Genomic DNA, 19,602 nt, shown 5'->3' on the forward strand with positions numbered 1-19,602 from the left:
CAAGAAGTAAATTGAAGGCCGATACAAAGGCGCTGAAGCTGCCAAGAGTCTCCAGTGTGATTGTTTGTTCAGTTTTTCACTTTTCCTGTTTTGATATTTCATCTGAGTTGGACTGTTTTTGTTTTCTTTTGTGTTTAGTTGTGGTTTCTTTCTGACATCAGAGTATCTGGTCATGGAGCTTCACACCAGAGTGAAGCAGCGTCCTGGATGATGTTTCCTTTCCAACAGATTTAACGTTTCTTCTCGATGGATTTCTGACACATCTGACTCTGGAGTCCAAAACTTCTTTACTTCCTTCAATGTTTGGTACCTCAGTGTCCCTGAGACACTAAAGTCTCGTTTTCTCTGATCAGAACGGGTCGGTGCAGTTCGGCTGCTGTTTTATGGTCTTCATATCCAGGAGTGTTTTCTCTGTCAGTTGGACTCTCACTGGGTAACATAAAGTCATAGTGCGACGGTAAATGTGACGAACTGGCAGGTCTCGTTTTGTCCCCTAGTCAGTGGACTCTGTTGAGTAGCTTTGCCATATAATCTTCCTTTGGCTTCTTCCTCCTTGAGTTTCAGTCGTGTTAGTCAAACTCTTGTATCATTGTGATTAGCCAACATTTTCATCGAGTCTTCTGGTTTTTTTCTGTGGTTGGTTCACACATTTTCACAAAAACACACCATGTCTGGGACACAGAATCTTCCTGTACGGTAAAACTGACTGGACATTTCGGTGATGTTTATGCTCCCATATAATAGTTTGAACACATGGATGCAGAACTTGTGCAGATCATCACTTCTGTTCCTGATATCTCGGCTGATTTCTTTTGTCTCCCATGATGTCACACAAGCAAAGAAGTTTCCAAAGCCATCAAGACATAACGTTCATGAAAGGCTAATTTACTGCTCCTGTTTTTCCGTGTGTGGTTGCTTTGTTTACTCTACAGTCATCTGTCGCAGCTCAGCTTTGTGCGTAAATGGTTTTCGACATAAAACCGACCCTGTCACTGGACAGTGAACATGCATTGTGCGTGTTGGAGCAGAGGAGAGGGAGGAAGGGGCGAGCTGTCTTTTTAGATGAGCGGAGAGAAGAAGGATGTCTCCAACCTCGACTGTGGCGTCCCTTTGTTGTTCCTAAAATCAAAACAAAAAGAGGAAGAGGATGAGAGGGGAGGAGGGAAGAGAAAGAAGACAACAATGAAGTCTGCTCTGTGACAGAGACATGATGTCACGTCAGTGGAGTCCAGGCTGTGGGAGTGGGAGGTAGTTTGGCTGGGTGGAGTCACGCCTCTGTCCCCCCCTCTCCCCATGAGCAGCTCCTCTTCTTCTCCCTTTCTTCCAGTGAATGAACCTTGGGAAACATAATGAGCCGGCCTCGCAGCTCCACTTCCGCTCATCCGTCAATTGAAACAGTGAGATTTCCAGGTCATTCATTCATGCCGGATCCCGGCTGAGGCGCGCTCGCAGAGAGCGAGGGAAGCCTGGTAAACGATCGGCCTCCGGGGACCGCCTGGGAGCCTGAGTGTGTGTGGGAGGGGCCACAGGTGGGGAAGACACAGGAGGAGGACGGGGATTTGTGAATGAACAGATGAAAACAAATTGCTCACGTTACACTTGGAAAAAAGTCTGCCAAGTTGAAGGAAACAATTTTGGCAATTCTGGTCACTTTGACAGGAGAGGGTTCTGCTCTTACTCAAAACTGGAAACTTGAACGTCGACTTAAAATACAATATTAATATTTTTAGTTAAGAACACCTGATTTCCCTTTGGCCGCTGTTTTAACTTGTGAATTACTTTAAGAACGTTTGGGTTATAAATAACTTGATGCTCTAAAAAAATCCATTTAAATCTCAACTTTTTAATTTTATCACATCACAACCACAAACTTTAACCTTTTAATGAAGGTTTTATGTAACAGGCCAACACAAAGCAGTGAATAATGGTGACTTAGGAGGGAAATCTTACATGACTTTTACATTTTTACAAAGAAAAGTTTGAAAGGTGGAATGTGAACTTAGCTTATCCCTGTTGGGGTGTTGGAGTAAGTAAGTCCAACACCCCAAAATAAAATGCAGCAGCTCATTCAACACAGAATTCATAATATGATATTCCTAATTTTAAAACTGCTTCAGTAATGCTCAGCAATGATGGGCAGGTAAAAATGACAAAATGTCAATCAATTAAAAAACGGAATCAGATTAATCACAATCTAGTGCTGATTAACTACGATTAATCACAAGGCTTAACTTTCTACACTTGACATGTCAATATGCATGTTACTTAAGAAAATATTTTATTATCTGAAACAAACATGTCTGAAGATTTTCAGTTTTCAAGGTTTTCATATTCAAGCAGGTTTCAAACGTTGAGTTAGAAATGTTAACTGAGCTTCGGTGGAAGGATAATTCACCGTTTCATTATGTACTATCAAGTTTTTATCCAAACTTCCATCTGGGTGTTTTAATTTAATAAAATTTACGGCTGAGCTCACCAGTCCGACTCTCATCGCTCATCTTTTCAGTTGCGTTTGCAACTCTGCATTGTTGACCGCAGTACAAGACTGCGAAACGCGTTGCTGTGAACTAAGCAACCCTCTGTGGGAGAGAGGCTTTTAGGTCAAAATAGGACGTGCAATTAATCTATGTTATGTAATATTAATGCGTTAAAATGTTCAGACTAACTCTTAGTGTTTTCATACCAGCACAAAACGTCAGGCGCAACAAACTCTGGTCCGCTTAAAGTTACACTTTCAATCTGAACAGTAGTATTAGCGATAGCAACACTGAAGAGCTCATTTTGACCATAATGCCCAGCAGTAGTGGGCAGGTAAAAATGATGGAGCGAACCGCAACAACCCAAAGGTTGGTCAGGTCCGGGTGTTTGGTCCACACAGGGTTTGCTTGAGAGATTTCACACCAGGAGGAAAGGTCCAGAATAACCAGGAAAACAAAATCTGGTTCGTTAACCTTCTACACTTGACAAGCCGACCAAATGTGTGAGCTATGAACAAACCCTTACAAAGAAAAATGAAGCTAAAAAAGACACAGCTTTAAATAAAACGGCTGAAATGAAGGATCCTAAATGTTTACAAACTCAGATTTTCATTAGCAACTTCAACTCTTGAGTTGTTAATGAACTAATAAAATTTGACCACTTCCCACCCTGAGCTACATGTTAGTTTGGTCTCGTCCAGATCTCCAAGCTGTTCCTCCTTCCAACATTTAACATTGTTAAATTAGCAAAGGAAGTACAATCTGCCATGCGAGGTCATCGTATTAGTTTTAATTTGAATGGTTTGTGTTTCAGCCTGCTCTGGCATTTCCTCTCCTGCAGACGCCTCCCGCTTGATTAGGAGGAAATATCTCAGCTTCATAAGCAAACCTGCACAAGTTCAACCCATCCAAACTCACACTGAGCTTGTGTAGAAACACCTGGGCAGCTGCTGTTGCAACAAGAATTAGCTCACAGGATTTCAGTTCTATTAATAGCCTAAATTAGCTGTGGTGAATGATCAGGCACAGACTGGGAATCTGAATCCCAAAGCTTTTCAGACTAATTTGGAGCAGGCGGGCGGAGAGGGAGCAGCCGAGCGAGCCACCCATCGAGCGGCCGTCGCTAAATCCAGAACAGCCTCGCATTTCAGGAGGAATCAGCTCAGAAATGGGGTCGCTAGTTCTCTCCATTCCCATCATGCTTTTTCCAATTTGCAGAGAAACTCCCATCTCTGCTTCACAGCAAGTGGCAGCGTCAACACTGTGCTCAATTAGGTCTACATGGAGTGAGGGCCAGGGGATGGCTTGGTGTAAATAAATAGTAAGTAAGTAAGAGCTTGCATGACTTTAGGGTTTTGCATGTGTTTATCTCATTTTCCTGATTGCTTACAGAGTCAGCTGGCTTCTGCAATTGCTTGGAATATTCCACTATCTTCACCACCAAGGAGGAGAGGAGGAAGAGGAGGAAGGAGCCCCTGACTGACTGCTGTAGGTTTTAAACAATAGAGAGACACTTGGGCAGAGAGGCAGGAGATTACAGACAGACAGACAAATAGAGAAAGGCTGCATGGATCCGTCATGGGAAGGTTCCAATAATCGTTGGAGTTTATTATCTTGCTGCAGGAAATTGTACCCTTTGCCACCCACAAGCACTCAATGGTAACTATCAAGTTAAACTGCCAAAGTGAAACATTGTGACAAAGCCTCCTTTTAGGGATGAGGGATGACAGAGACGGGGCCGGGGCAGGGGGGTCAGGGCCCGTCCTCTGGGAGTAGGAGGGGCGGTGTCGCCGCTTTGAGCCGCTGAAAGCAGCACAATGAGGCCCGGATCGGTTTCGCCTGTTTGACAAATGGATCTCCTGCTGCGATCGTGGCAAGCGTAAGAGCTCTTATCTGTTACGGCGAGGACGGAGATAAATGCCAAACATGTAAACAGGAATCTTTGCAGCATAAAAAACAACAGCTGATACCTCGGTCTTATGTTCTGCACGATGCAGGAATTCAATTAAAACACCTCAAATTTCCCCGTTTCCTTCCTAACCAGAGGAGCTTTCGTCTCTAGACTAGTTTTAATTTATGTTTTCTTTGATGACAAGAGGTGAGGTTATGTAGCATGTCCTTATATGATCTCAGGAAAAGTGGAGGACAAAGGAAGAAGTGTGAGGAAATCCATTTCCAGCAATCTAAAGCTGTTTCCACACTTGATAGTCTGGTAGACTCGGTTTGATTTGGGATTAAAACGGCATCATTTGTTCTTTTTCCACACTGCACTGCGTCAAACAATCCAAACCCTTAACAAAACCCTTTTCCTTACATTTTGTGAAGAAGGAAGTTTCACTCAGTGTTTTCTTCAAACGTTTTTGTGTCGTTTCCTTCAGTGGCTCTTGGTGCAGCGCCCCCCACAGGCCAGGAGGGGAACAGGTTTTTCTAAGGGTTTGGATCGTTTGATGCAGTTCAGTGTGAAACAGAACCACAGCAGCTGGAAATGTTACAAATGTTGTAATTTTGTTCCCCAATTGAACCGCGTCTACCAGACTATTAGGTTTAAAAACAAACTCAGAGTGAAGGTAAGGACTGTAACTGAGTAGAAAAGATGCCAAAGAAAAAGAACCTTCATAAAAGTTGGAAGAGCAATTTGTCAAGATCACTTAAAAAAATTACAGGAAAGCCGCACTGCTTGAAAGTAAAACATCAATAAATGTGAAGAATTTAAGAATTTATATACTAATTTAATTACCCAAACTTCTAGTTGTGAATAAACCACCAGCCACATGTCTGTGGTCATGGTGACTGAGCAGCTGAAAGAGTGATGCCACTTTTCCCCTCACACAAATCAAAACCCTCATTACTTTTGACGATTAGAGGAGTCTTGGCAAAATAAACCTGAACTTTTTTTGTTTGCGTTTAATCACTTTCAGTGTCCCAGCGTATACAGACGTAAATTAAAGGAGTCAACACCTCAGGAAAGTCAACTCTAATGCATAGTTAGGAGACATTTTTGGGGGTATATTTGCTAGAAGCAAAACATTTTGACCTTTTTTTCATATTCAAAATGAAGTAAATAATGAGCTGTAGTTGAGAAAATGGACAAAAATCCAAAGGTTCGGACCTCACACTGTGTTTTCTGTAGTTTTTGACGCACTTGCTGATTTAAGGAGGTTGGCGTCAACAAATACATCTAGAGCGCAGCGCCTCGCCACACACAGGCACACTTTATTTAATGTCTGACCTGTTTTGACAAACCTGACCACGAAGCGAGCGCGGTCTCTCAGCGGTTGACGAAAGCACACCCTTTGAACTGCAGAACCACCATCCCTGACTTACTTTCACCAATAAAACCGCTCACAAATCTTCAATCCAGGCCTGTAAATCAGGGTGAGTGCTGATCAAAGAGTGACTGTGAATCTTACATGACATACGCTGCATTCCTCCCTAAACACATTCACATGCTGGACTCCAAATGCAGCACTTGTTTGTTGTTCCCCCTCCATTCCTTGCCTGAAGCGCACAACTTTAATTTTTAGCGCCCACATATGTCAGATTTTATGGCCTGCTGGATAAAGGTGAATTTCAAACATGTTTTGTCAGTTAAACCTCAATTAGAGTCAGTTATTAGAGTAAATTAGAGAAATCAAAAGTCTGGGGGAAATAAATCTGACTTCTTTTTATCATTTTAGCAGAAAATCAGATTTTCCTTCTGAAATGATTTCTCCTCTTTCAAATTTTGTATCTTTTTCCCTTTTTTTACACTAAAGGGTCACCGGTTAAATTCTAAAGTTAATCAAAAACAGCTGGAGTGAACACAAAAAGTACTTTCTAGATGTTAATTTTCTTCAGATGGGGAAGAAAGCAAACCAACCTGATTCTTTATGGAAAATAACTTCCTCTATTATAACTACTAATTTGGCAGAATTGTTTTAATTTAGCCTCTCTGGCGGGTTGCTTACAATGTCCACACTACACACCTGATTTTAGACACAGAGAGCCTTCTTGCTGTTGACAGAGCGTGCAGCCGTACCTGCATGAGCCACAGCAATCAAAAACTATTGAGTCGTCTGTTTTAATCATGTGACCTAAGTCACATAATTAAAACACAATGAAAAACACAATGGAAAACGTCTTTCTGAAACATACAACTAAATCCAATCCCTCCAAAATTTTAAATCTATATTTATTTATATTTTTGTTGGTTGGTTGGTTGGATGGATGGATGGATGGACGGACGGATGGATTGACAGACGGATGGATGGACGGACGGACGGATGGATGATCTCCCTCAGGATTTTCCACAGGGATGCACCGGATGCCGTTTTCTGGCCGATCACCGATTACTGACCTTTGAAAAACTGGTCCTGCTGATTCCAGTTTGGGCCGATACCCTTTTTGGGGCTGAAATGTTGCTAAATATAGCAGGAAAGTCACTGAGTTGGTAGCAGTGAGTGACTATTGTTACCTACAAACGTGCAGACATGACCTGGTCCATCAGCCAGCCGCTCTCACAGAGGTTGATTTTAAGACCTTTACTGATGTAGATAAATCGGTGGATAAAATTTGCTTCACATATAAGTATCGGTCGATCGCCAGTCTCCCAAAATTAAGGAAACTGGTTGGCTGATCAATCAGTGCTGCCCTATCTTACCTCCACCATGTTGATTGCTGGTATGAAAGTCTGGGCCTGCTTTTCTGCATCCAGACCTGGACATCTCCATATAATACAGGGAACCATCAATTCCCAGGATTATCAACAAATTCTTGACCAGAATCTCCTGCCATCAGTCAGGAAGTTGATGCTGGGACGGAAATGGATTATGCAACAAGACAACGACCCAAAGCATTAAAGCAAAAGTACCAAAGATTGGCTTAAGAGAAAGGAGATTCACACTCTGGATTGGTCCAGTCAAAGTCCGGATCTCAATCCCATAGAAATGCTGTGCCAAGATCTGAAACGGGCAGTACGTGCCAGATGTCCCTCCAACCTCACTCAACTGGCAGAGTTCTGCAAGGAGGAGTGGACAAAAATCCCATAAAGCAGATGTGAGACACTCGTTTGTGGTTATAGAAGACGTTTAGTTGAAGTAATGGCTGCAAAAGGAGGAGCCACAAGGTACTAACTGAAAGAGTTCACATACTTTTGCACTTGGCAGATTTTCAGTTTTTTGACAGAAAAAATACTTTTGTTGAATAAATAATGAAAATATGTATCCTTTTTTCTTTGTTTCCCTTATTTGGAAGGTTTGCTTTACAATTTGAGATTTGGATGTTCATGTCACATGATTATTATAATTTTTCTTTAGAAAATAATGACCATGTTCGGGTGGTTCACAAACTTTCAAGCAGCACTGTATATGTTCATATTCTCATTTTGTTCTGTAGCCGAGCTTCATATTCACAAACATATATTAATGTAAAACAACAGATGAAATAAATTCCACATAATTTCTTCAATAGTTTTACTTTCCTTTATTTCTTCATTTCAGTCGTTTCACAAACTTATAAGCACATGGATTTAAGATGGAAAAAGAAATGCAGATCCAGTGAAGCATGCCAGATAATATCATGTTTTATCCTCTTGATCTGGAAAATAACATAATCACAATAATGTTCTTTAATATTTCTGAGGTCTGTTGTTTCGACCGGATTGTGTCACAGCTGTGATTTCTGTCTTTCCTTTGGTACAAATTAAAACAGCCTTCTGAACTTTCTCTGGGAGTTATTATTGCATGTTTTTGCCCGGGGTTGAAAAATGATTATTTAATGAAGAACCAGTACCGTTAGTGTTGAAACTGTAGAGAAGTTGACCTCAGACTGACTCAGAAACAAAAGCAGTCTCAGCTTGTAAACTTGCAAAGCTCTTCTGTTCTTTGTTGTGAAACGTAACAGAAACCAAATTGATATCCCATAAACAAATCCTTGGCATTGAAATTAAACATGATTACTAATTAGGAACAGTGTCTAACATTAAACTTGTTCTATTTGAATCAAACTGACTTGTTTTGTTCGCTTCCCTGATTGTTTTCTGTTCTCTGTCTCGTCTGACTTCCAGCGCTCTGATCTGAATGTTTTTGCCATCGTGTGCCCTTTGTCTTCTCATTACTCTCTCTTTCCTTTCCCTTTCATTCTTGTGCGGTTTCTGGAATAGAAAATCAGTGTGTATACCTACAACAAGCTCCCAGTGGGCTTCTAACATATTTTAACACTCCACAGTTTGGCAGGGGCAGAAAGTCAGTGGAGGCCCAACCAGATGTTCCCAAACTGGAAAGCCAGAATTAAACCCTGAGTCTGAACCTATATGTTCAATCAGCCTCCAGCAGGTGTAAAGTAGATCATCGTCCAGTGGATCCCTGCCATCTTGTATTAGTATATCTGTATATCTGGTATCAGTATTACCAGCTTAACCTTCTCATTTCACTGTAAAACCAAATTTGTTGTAATTTCGCCTATTCATTCCTTGTTTCTCACCTGGGAAGGAAAATGCAGCTTAGGAAGTGGAAATACTTAAACATTTTAAAAAATATTGATTTGGACCACCCAACATTTACAATAAAATATTATTTCCTACAGCTTTGTAGGAAAGCTACAAAGCTGTCAACTGGAATGTCAACTCCATTCCAGTTGACAGGAAAATACTCGTACCACCGTTCCGGGTTTTCCTTGTTACCTACAACAAGTCACATGATCCAAGCATAAACAACAAGGTGAGTCCTGACTGCTGAAAGCTAAACAAGGTAAAGTCATTCACATCTCACACTAGCTTGTGTCATCATGGTTTCGTTGCAACTCTGAAAATAGAAATTCTGAAGCACCAAGTTACTTGACTGTTTACTGGGCGTTCAGTTAAATTAAGTTCAACATCTGTGTTGACATTTTGGCTATTGACTGTTAAGAATTAGTATTCAGATTAGATTAGAGATTAGATTAGCTAGCATTTATTGTCATTGAACAGAATTCAACGAAATTTCCATTGCAGCTCCCGTGCAAAAGGTCAAATATATATAGTAAAAATAAGCAAACACACAATAATAATAATAACAATATATACAACTAAATTAACTAAAGGCACTCAACCACACCAAAGAAGTAGCAGCTCTTATATCATGTATATTATATTATATATCATATTATATCATGCTCTTATTTTGAAGTCTGTTTACGCTGCAGTTCTGTTTCCTCACCTCCACTGTTGATGCAGTGCAGGAAATGATGTTTATTCTGTACCCAGAATATATTTTGTAGTTATGTCCTGCATGCTTTTTAACAGAAACTCACAGGGGTCTGTTATACTAAATCTAAATACATTTTTAACAAATCCCTTCCTGTAGCACAAACTGTGCAGGAAGGAGAGTTAAATTTTACTCTGTTTTAACTCATGTTGTGTCGTTGACACGTGATGGGCTCAACACGGTTGATTTTAGCGCTCTAGCGTTAGCTTCTGCTAATTAATATGTTGGTTTGGTGCTATAGGGATAACGAAACTAACTTTTAGCTTATTAGTGCTTTAGAACTGGAAGTGATCCATAGTTAGACTTATAACAAAGATTGCTGTATGCTCATTTGCCCTGGAAATTATTGTGATTAAAATTATAATGTTGTCATTTTGAGACAATTTTCAACTAAGATAATAATGCATGTTTGCCCCCTGAGAGACTAATCAAGCATTTTGTACAGAACACCTCTACTGGAGCTAGAAGATTTGGGTCTTAAATATCCAAAAAATAAAACACAAGAACAAAAAACAATAAATGAAAAGAAAAGAAAAACCATAAGTAAAAATGGATTGTGTACTTATTGTGACAGGCTTATCTATCGACATTCCTGGGATGATTATCAGCTAAATGAAATGTTTCCGCTTGTGAATAATCTTCCTGTGAGTAGAACGATGAATGTTGACGACCTCATTTCCTCTTTCTCAGACTGATGGGCAGCAGTTTAACTTGTGGTCAGTGATATCTCTCCATCCTTCACAGAGCGGCAACTGCTCACAGTGATGATGATGATGATCAACTAATAACGTACAGCTTATTAGCAACAGCTGGGTGCTACTTCCCCTTTTAAATGTAAGGAAAATTTACTTTGTTTACTCCGATACTGTTGACACTGAAACAAGAGTCAGAGCCGCTTGCAGAGTCCAATTTAACGCCTCGTTGAACTTAATGGATGGTTCAGACTGTAAAAACGGTTCCCAGAAGGACTGTAAGGTTTCATCTTAAAATAAGGATGAGAGTTATGAATAACTTTGATCTGCAGTGACCCTTTCTTTAGGGGAAGTGGGAAAATCAGAAAACCTCCAGATCTCCAGACCTATTAGGACATTAACAGAATGTCCTACTAGTTCAGGACATTCTGTTAATTTATCCGCCTCATCTCTTCAGAACCTCCCCGCTTTGGATGCACACGAAGCCCTGGAAAACAGGAATCCTTCCAACATGTTGTAAATTCATACCTTATCTATGACATAACTGCGCCTATTATTTGGAAGTCCTGGTAAATGTCTTCAGGAACCGAGCATCTGAAGATACACGCTGACAGTTCCCCTGATGTTCCTGGTTAGCTTTGGATGTCTCATTACCTTTCTCTTGGAATAAAGCAATTACAAAGAAAGCAAAATAAAAACTAAATAAATATGCAAAGAAAGGAACTGTTGAAGGTTTGGCGCATCGGGCCGAGTTCCTCTGCGCCTCAATCTGTTTTTGATGGGAAACGTCTCTTGTGTTATCTTCCTGGACTGCTTGATCCTTCCCAGATCCACAACTGCTGAATTTTTAAATGAATGCTAAAACAAATATCAAACTGGCTCAAGCTTTAAGGTGATTTACTGAAAGATCTGTCAGCCATATGATCTGTGGCTGCGTTGTGCAATAAAAAGAAGCTCTTAATATCTAGAATTAACAATGCGCAGCTTTAAAATCCGCACAAAACTAGCAGGGCAGCTTTATTTAGGTGTAGCTATATGTAGCTATATGTTAACATGATATAAAGTCATGACACACCTTGTGTGGAATGTCTGCAACAGAAAGTGTCCGGTTTACCTTTCGGTTTCTGTGTGTTTGTTTATATAAGTTCTCATTGGTCGGATCAAAAGCAGCTTGGAGGCCTCATCGCGCGCTAATGCACAATTTAGTACAACGTGGAAACACGAAACCCCCGGCTGTAAACACGCAGCGGCGGGAAGAAAACTCCCCAACATCTTGTATCATTCTGTTTGCATATTTATTGACTCTGAATTTGCTTTTAAGAACGTGTCAGTAGTTTATACAATCTTGCGTTTCATCAGACGGACTTTGAAAGAAAACATATCTAATTAAATATTTACAGAAGTCTGTCTGTGGCAGAAACAGAAAGTAAGCAGTGAGATGAAAGCAGTAGCTAATTTAGGTAATGATTCCCTCTTTAAAAATTTTTAAAATGTGATTAATCCTCCTGCTTTTCTTTCTTTTTATTGTGTAGTCAGGCATAAATTACTGACAACTTTTAAAAACACAGAAGTTGCAGCCAAAGAAACCTAGAAGTGTTTCTCTTGTCAGATATCATTCACCTTGCTTGCTTTGTGTGTTTATGGTTCCTAGACTGCAGTTATGCTCTTAAAGAACAATATCCTGGGTAATGATGCTGGAGTTCAGATAAATCGGGACAAATAGCCGGAGTCCATCCAGCAGGGATTCAGAAAACGAGGTCTGGCAAAAATTTCATCTTCATGAATCAGCTCTAAAGTAAAGTTGATGAAAAATTGTTCTTTTCTTGTACTGCACGCTGTTGCAAACAGAGGTCATGGAACATTATTAGAGAGCCCTGCTGTCTTTAGAAAACTGGGACTTTACATCTGAAATGACTGTAAGGTGATGACCAACCTCTGCATTCTCCTGCTACTCTCCAATTTTGCATTATTTGCAGTTATTTCAACTTTTGAACAGGGGAAATTATGTATTTTCCAGTCAGATTGCGCTATTTTATAATAATGTTACTTTCAATTTTAAAAATGCAACAGATGTATAAAAAAAAACTATATAAATGTGTTTTAGCAACATCAGTGTAACCAAAGTAACTTTAGTTACACTTTCACAGAAAACTGCCAACAACTTTCAATGTTGATTCCAAAAATATTCCACAATACTGCAGATATTTTTATCCTTGGACAGATCCAGTTCTGGATTCCAATTGTCTTTGTGAACTGCAGAGATCAAGTTGATTTTTTTATCTTCAGTTGAATTCAGCTTTACTTCTACTGAGAGCCAATTTGCATCTCGTGGCACTTTGTAAAAGTCTAAAGTTTCTGCTGAATCTTGAGGCTGTTTCATCTCTGCTGTAGCGTCACTAAGCAGATTTCAGATGCAAACACGTCTTTCAAGCAGATGCAACCGATTTGTCCCAATTCCACATCAGGTTGCAGTTTTTCAGGGAAGCACCTTCTAATGAAATATTAACCATCCCAGGGTTTGCATGGTAAATTTGAAAAAGTAGTAATGGTATTTAATGCAAAGCTAAAGCAATTTATGTCTAAGGTACAGAAACAATGAAGTGATTATCTTTGGACCTAAAGAGGAATGATCTAGAGTCAACACACAGCTTTAGTTATTCCAGCTGGAAACTAGAGATCAGACTGAACTCTGGGAGTAGTGATGAACTCTGACCTGAACCTTGGGAGCCACATAAAGACAGTTACAAAGTCGACCTTCTGTCACCTGAAGAACATTATTGAAGATCCTTTTTCTACTTCCACATCAAAAGTACCACGTGTGAATCAGACATTTTTTAAATGATGCAAACATCGCTGATCTTTGAGATTTGAACGCCTGTTTCCCTACTTGTAATTTTTACAGTAGATTTTGCGTAATATCTGACTTAAAATATGTCTGCAGGGAGAGTGAACACAACGTCAGGAGCTCACTCTCCTCAAGTTTCAGCTCGGTGCTTTTTTCTTTCTACTGCGTTAAAATCAAAACTCTGGATTGAACTTCAATAGTTCATGCAAACGGCTACATGAATTAGCCTAAAAGTGTTTTTAAGTGACTCTTGGAGGAGATGAGACTCATCTTGTTTCCATCTCAGTTGCTGTGTTTCCATGACAAATGTGCACAAATCTTTGTTGATATTCTGCTAATGTCAAAAAAACACAATTTTTTATTTGTCATGTGTGATTTTAATTGTGTTAAAATCACATACGAATACGCTTGTTCACACATTGACATTAGCAGAGTCATTAAAATTCATGCTGCGATGGATATAAACAGTTACATGAGATCCATTCATTAGTCGGCCATGGCGCCGTGTATTAACATTTGCAGCATTTTGGGGAAATTGTATTTGACGATTTTACAGAAGAGCTGTGGATTCAACGTGTTGGAATGACAACGTTTTATGGACCGTGATGCGGTGAGAGCTGTGGTGGACACATTGTCTGAAAACAACAAAAACAAACCTTCATCCTCCCACCACTTCCTGTCGTCTTCGTTGTTTTCGCCAGCAGTATCATCCTGCTGTTGATCACAATGTCTCCATTTCAGTTTTGCAAAATACATCTATTTTGACACGGCTGGAAAATGTTTTGTGGGAAAACATGAGTTTTTGAGCAAATTTGTTTTTGTAATTTCAGTTTGCATAAGTTCCACAGTTAATCGAAAGGGAGTTAACCTTCTCTCTGTTTGATGTTTCAGAGCTGAATGTGGCAAATGAGTGCATTTTAATTGAGCTTTCCTCCTTCAGCAGTTCTGTAGAGGAAAATACAGAACTGCCTAAACCTGGCAGGAGAGAGGAGCTGGCATGGCTGTGAGCAGAGCTGAAGTAACGTGAAGCTCAGGAGATTTATTGCTCCTCAGGGCGGGCAGTATTACACTGCCTCACATGTCGGCCATGCAGCAGGTTAGCTCTGCTGCTCTCCCTCCCTGCATTGTTGGATTTCTCGGACTCCTCCAACTTTCTCACATGTTTCCAGTTGTTTATGTTCTGTTCAATATCAGGCAACAGTTTTATATGAGGCAATTTCATTTGCTCCACTAACAACAGTAAATGTTTCACACTTTGATGCAGCAGCAATAAAAAAGGGTGATGTGATTTGGATGGAATATATCACTGACAGATGGTGAATTCTGCAGAGCAGCTGAGTATTAAAAGTGTCTTTAAGTATTTGTCCTGAGGTTTATCAGTGATTTTTCTTGATCTGTCCTTGTGGGACGACTGGGACACTCTAAGCAGCATCTGATCTAACAGTTGCTGTGGATTACGTTTTGCAAAAATTCAAAGTTTTATTTTGTTTGAATTTTTTGCCTCTTGATTCTGTTAAAACTATTCAGTGACCGAAAACATCGGTCCACGTTTGTTGTGGCTGTGATTGAAATTTCTCTGCAGGGCTCTGTTCGGCCTGGCAATGCTCAGAATTATTTGTTTTTGTGGTCAGAACAGACATGAACGCTGGAAAAAAGCCTTAGACAAATAAAAGTCTCCTGGGAAAACTGATGACATCTTCATTTTCGTCGACTCGCAGAAGCTTGAGTCCGAGCCGCATGAGAAAGCAGGATAAAATCATGACAGGACTTTCCCTCTCTGTCACAGTAAATGATATGAGCCATACAGAACCAAATTACATTTATGATTTACATAACGCCAACGCGGGCACGAAATCAAAGCCTCCACTGAATCATTTAGCATATTTATGTAGCTGGCAGCTTCATGGCAGTCAGTGCTGCATGTCTGAACCCCCTCATTTGTATTCATTTGTATTTTCTGCTGACACATGCTGGAAAGGGCAGACACGGCGACAGTCGTTCGCTCATTAGCAGCTTTTTGACGGAGGCTGAGAAGCTGTGGGTGGCCTGGAACGAGACAAGAGGAGAAAAGTGCTTTCTTTCTGTTTCGATCTCTTCTTTCCATGGAGACCTGGACTCTTTAGTCATTCTGAATGCAAAGTTTCTAGTGTCTGTGGAGATTACACGAAAGCATCCAATGCTTTACCAAATGTGAATCAAATCCAAGCTGAAGGTTTGGTGAAGTTATTACTTTTAATCAAAAGAACATCTGAGGAAAGAATGCGTTGGGAAAGCGCAACCTCACAAAGTGTACCACCAGTTTGGTCAAAGAATGAGAGAAAATTATTTAGTTATGTAATCATGGGGAAAAGAACATGCCTTTCTGCTTTTATAGGATTTAATAAAGAAACTAAGAGCCAGGTGCACTTGATTGATTAATTATCATAAAAACAGCAACCTCTGTAAAAATGTTCAGGTCTGAATGATAAAACTGTGCTAATTGTGTTTATTTCTTTAGTGAAAGGTCACGTTAAAAAAATCATTTCAGTTCAATCACACATACATTACAACCGATTATATTTATCAATCATTAAATACATCAAATTAGTTTAAAAGGTTTTCTTCTGTCTAAGGAAACCCTCCATGTTGCATGGAGTCACCGACCTGCAGCCTTCACTCCTCCTGGATGCAGCAACAATCGCTGGCATGGTGTCGTTGACTTTACAGCAATCCCTCATACCAAGCAAGCATGTAGCGACAGTGGAGAGACAAAACTTCCCTTTAAGAAGAAGAAACCTCCAGCAGAACCAGAACCTGGATTATCTGCCACGAGTGACTGGAGGTTTGAGAAGACAGAGCAGAGAGAAAGAAACAGATGAGCTGATCCAGAGCAGTTTCTGTGGAAGTGAAAAGTAAAAGGTTAGCAGCAGGAGAGTGAGAACAATTAGTTGTTGGCAGCATTATTCAATTGATGCCCTCCTCCAAAACAGAACACCAGACCAGATGGCGCTTCAATGAAAAGATATAAAGTTAACAATAGAAATAACGCAAACTGGAGAAAAGTAGAAGAAATTGAGGAAAATTGGTCATCTTGTCCTCCAGTTGCCAAAGACTATAACAGCAAAACTACAGAAATAGCTCAGGATAACATAAACCAGTTTAACTATCAGACACGGTGTCTGCCTGAGAAATAATGGCTCCCATTTTATTTTAGTAACCAGCAATAACCCTGCAGTCTGAGAGCAAAGTGCTCTGTTAGGAAAAATCAGATCAACCAGCAATGACCTGAGAGAAGCAACTATTGTTGTCCTTCAATCTGGTAACAGTTCCTCATCTGTTTTATCTTATAGAAAATTCACTCCAAGGTCAGACTCAGGGAGCAGCTATGTACTTCCTAAGAATACATACATATGTATTCTCTTCTGCATTTTCATCAGCAGTGGTCAGACTCAGCATGTTTAATGTTGATGGATGTTTGAAATAGAATTAGAAAAATAACAAACATGTTTTTGAAGGATTGAAAAGAGGAAGTCTCCTCTGTCTACAAGAAAATAAAGGACGACAGGTTGACAATATTATACATTAATGATCATTTAATACACAGCATGTAAGTACAAACACTACGCACCACCTATGAAGCACAGTTACTGAGTTCCTGTGATTTGGGCTTGTTTTGCAGCACCTTGCAGACGGTCTGTGTAACAGGAAATTCTATAGCTGAATGGGAAAGTTGATCCAAACTGGGTCATGGACCGGACAGTAATCCCAAACACAACTCAGAAAAGTTGTGCAGATCAGAGATGAGGCAGTATTCAGTCTGATCAGGCACATCCAGAGCCAGCCCAGGTGTAACCGTCAGCTGTAGTATGATCAGGCGGAGCCCAGAGCGCCTGACAGTCAGTCAGAATCAGTTGGACTGACGTTGGTACCGCTGGGTATTCAAAGACAACCACACAATTGAGTCAATAAAATGTCTTTAATTTCCGTCATGTGTTGTTAGACTGACAACATGTAATATACAGATTTGTACAGAACCACAAAGTGCCCTGCACATTGTTCGTGGGATGTTGAAGGAATTCTGTGACTGGATGACATCTGCAAAACATCAGCTCATTTTGGCTTTCATGAGGTTTTGTTTGTACTCATGAAAACATCTCAGCTGCTGACTCTGTCACTTGGGGTTTGATGAACCTTGCCTTTATAAGGACAAAAACCTCTACTGACATGGTACGGTTATCCAGCAAGCCTTTTCACTCTCCTCTTTTCTTCATGTTTAATTTGAAAGACAAACAGATTAGGTTTTTTTCTGACATGAGTCCAGATCTGCTTGTTATAGTCTACACCAATACATCACATCCTTTTAGTCAGTTTAATGCCTAATGCCATTTACCTTTGATTCTTGCATGTTTATTAAAAATTAAGGAATAACTAGTAGGGCTGCATATTTGCTGAATATTTCCTTCCATGCTAAAGGACTTTCTTGTGATCTTCTGAAGTGGTTTTAATCAACAGTTCTCAAGGATTTCATGGGAAATTTCCCAGTTTGTCTTTTGATTTTGTTGTTGTTGTTTTCACACGTAATTTGTGAAATACGTGCTTAGAAAAATCAGAGAAGCAGACAAGGAGATGGGAAGGGAGCGCATTGTTCTAAAAATGAGTGAAAAATCAACTAAAGTCCAAACAACTAAAATGAAAAGACTCTCAGAAATGCCAGAAAGTTGTTGACCAAAATGACTACAGATGAAATTTGGCTGCTGTGAAGAAAAATATAAAACACAAGGAGCGTTTTAAATTTTAGAGTGCTGCCTTTACTAAGGATTTAACAGTGAACTGAGTGGTAGCAATGACTTAAAAAACAGATAAAGATTTTCAACTACTAAGTAGTGTGTTAATAAAGTGTCTGAATCTCTTTCTTGCTAAAAACTTTCTAACAGCAATAAATGCATTTTATGGCCTCAGGGATAAAAAGTCAACAAGTTTCTTTCCCTAGGAGTCCATATTTTTATTTTAATTCATTTATTTAATCTTTATTTGACCAAGCGAGTTATAAAGAACAAATTCTTATTTTCAGTAACATCACTGATAGAGTAAATTCTTATACTGTATATTATTTTACCACATGGTTTGGTATTATCATATAAAACTTTTTGTATTCCACCATTAATATTGAATCACCATCTTCCCCTTCATATTGTATTGTGTTATAGGTAAAATAATACTTAATTGTATTATATATTATGATTATATTTAATTATATTGTAGCATAGCTTGTTAAATGGCAACATCCAGTATTAGAATGCATCATATTGTATTCAATACATTTACTGCTGAATTTTGTCAAATGTATCGTATTGTATCATATCATAATGTTGTGCATTGTATGTCATATCGTATCGTATCAAATTGTTGCATTTTATCATTTTTTTATCATTTTAAAAACACAAATCAAATCGATTTAAAATATTGGCAGTGATCATTTTTATTGGTTCATCCTGCACATCTTCACACCAGTTGCACAAAATATTTTTTAAATTGTCATTTTTATTCATAGTACCATTTATGTAATGTTATGTAATGTTATTTCTACAATATCTTTGTGTTTAGTAAAATACCGTATTGTGTCGTATTGCATGTAATTACTTTGTATCCTCTTGTTTTGCTGTGTATAATTTTCTGCTGCATCTATTGTACCATTTTATATTAATTATAATATATTGTATTATATTGTTCTGAACTGCGTTGCATATTTCATTTCTTTAATCTGCTGGATCTCATTAATGGCATCATTTTGTGGCAGTTCACAGTATTTTTATTGTAACCTAAAATGTTTTTGCTGATCATTAAAAATCAACTCATTTAAACTGAGATTTTTAATTAAATGTAATAAAAAGTATCTTGTTTCATCACTGATACAAAATACATTCCTTTTATTCTTCCATTATCATTTTATAAACACAAAACAAATCAACGTACAATATTCACACAAATCATTTTAGTGGGATATGCATCTTCAAACCATTTACACACCATTTACACAAAATATGTTGGAAATTATTGTTCTACCTGTAACAAGCTGCAGCCAGTCTGTAAAATCAGTCAAACCTACTCCTCTCTGCCCTCCTCTTCCTCCTCTCTGCCCTCCTCTTCCTCCTCTCTGCCCTCCTCTTCCTCCTCTCTGCCCTCCTCTTCCTCCTTTCTACTCGACCGTTTCGGCTATAGCGTTCAGGATTAATATGTACACGATATACATCCATTCTTAAATACATTGCTTCCAGTCTATTTACATAAAAGAGCTTATTGATATTTCAAATGATTACAAGATGTGTGTTTTAAAGTGATACTATGAGTTTTAGGGTTAGAGCTTTTCAAAAAACATCCAGAACAAAATT

This window comes from Xiphophorus couchianus, chromosome 5, assembly GCF_001444195.1.
Source record: "Xiphophorus couchianus chromosome 5, X_couchianus-1.0, whole genome shotgun sequence".
Taxonomy (NCBI): Eukaryota; Metazoa; Chordata; class Actinopteri; order Cyprinodontiformes; family Poeciliidae; genus Xiphophorus; species Xiphophorus couchianus.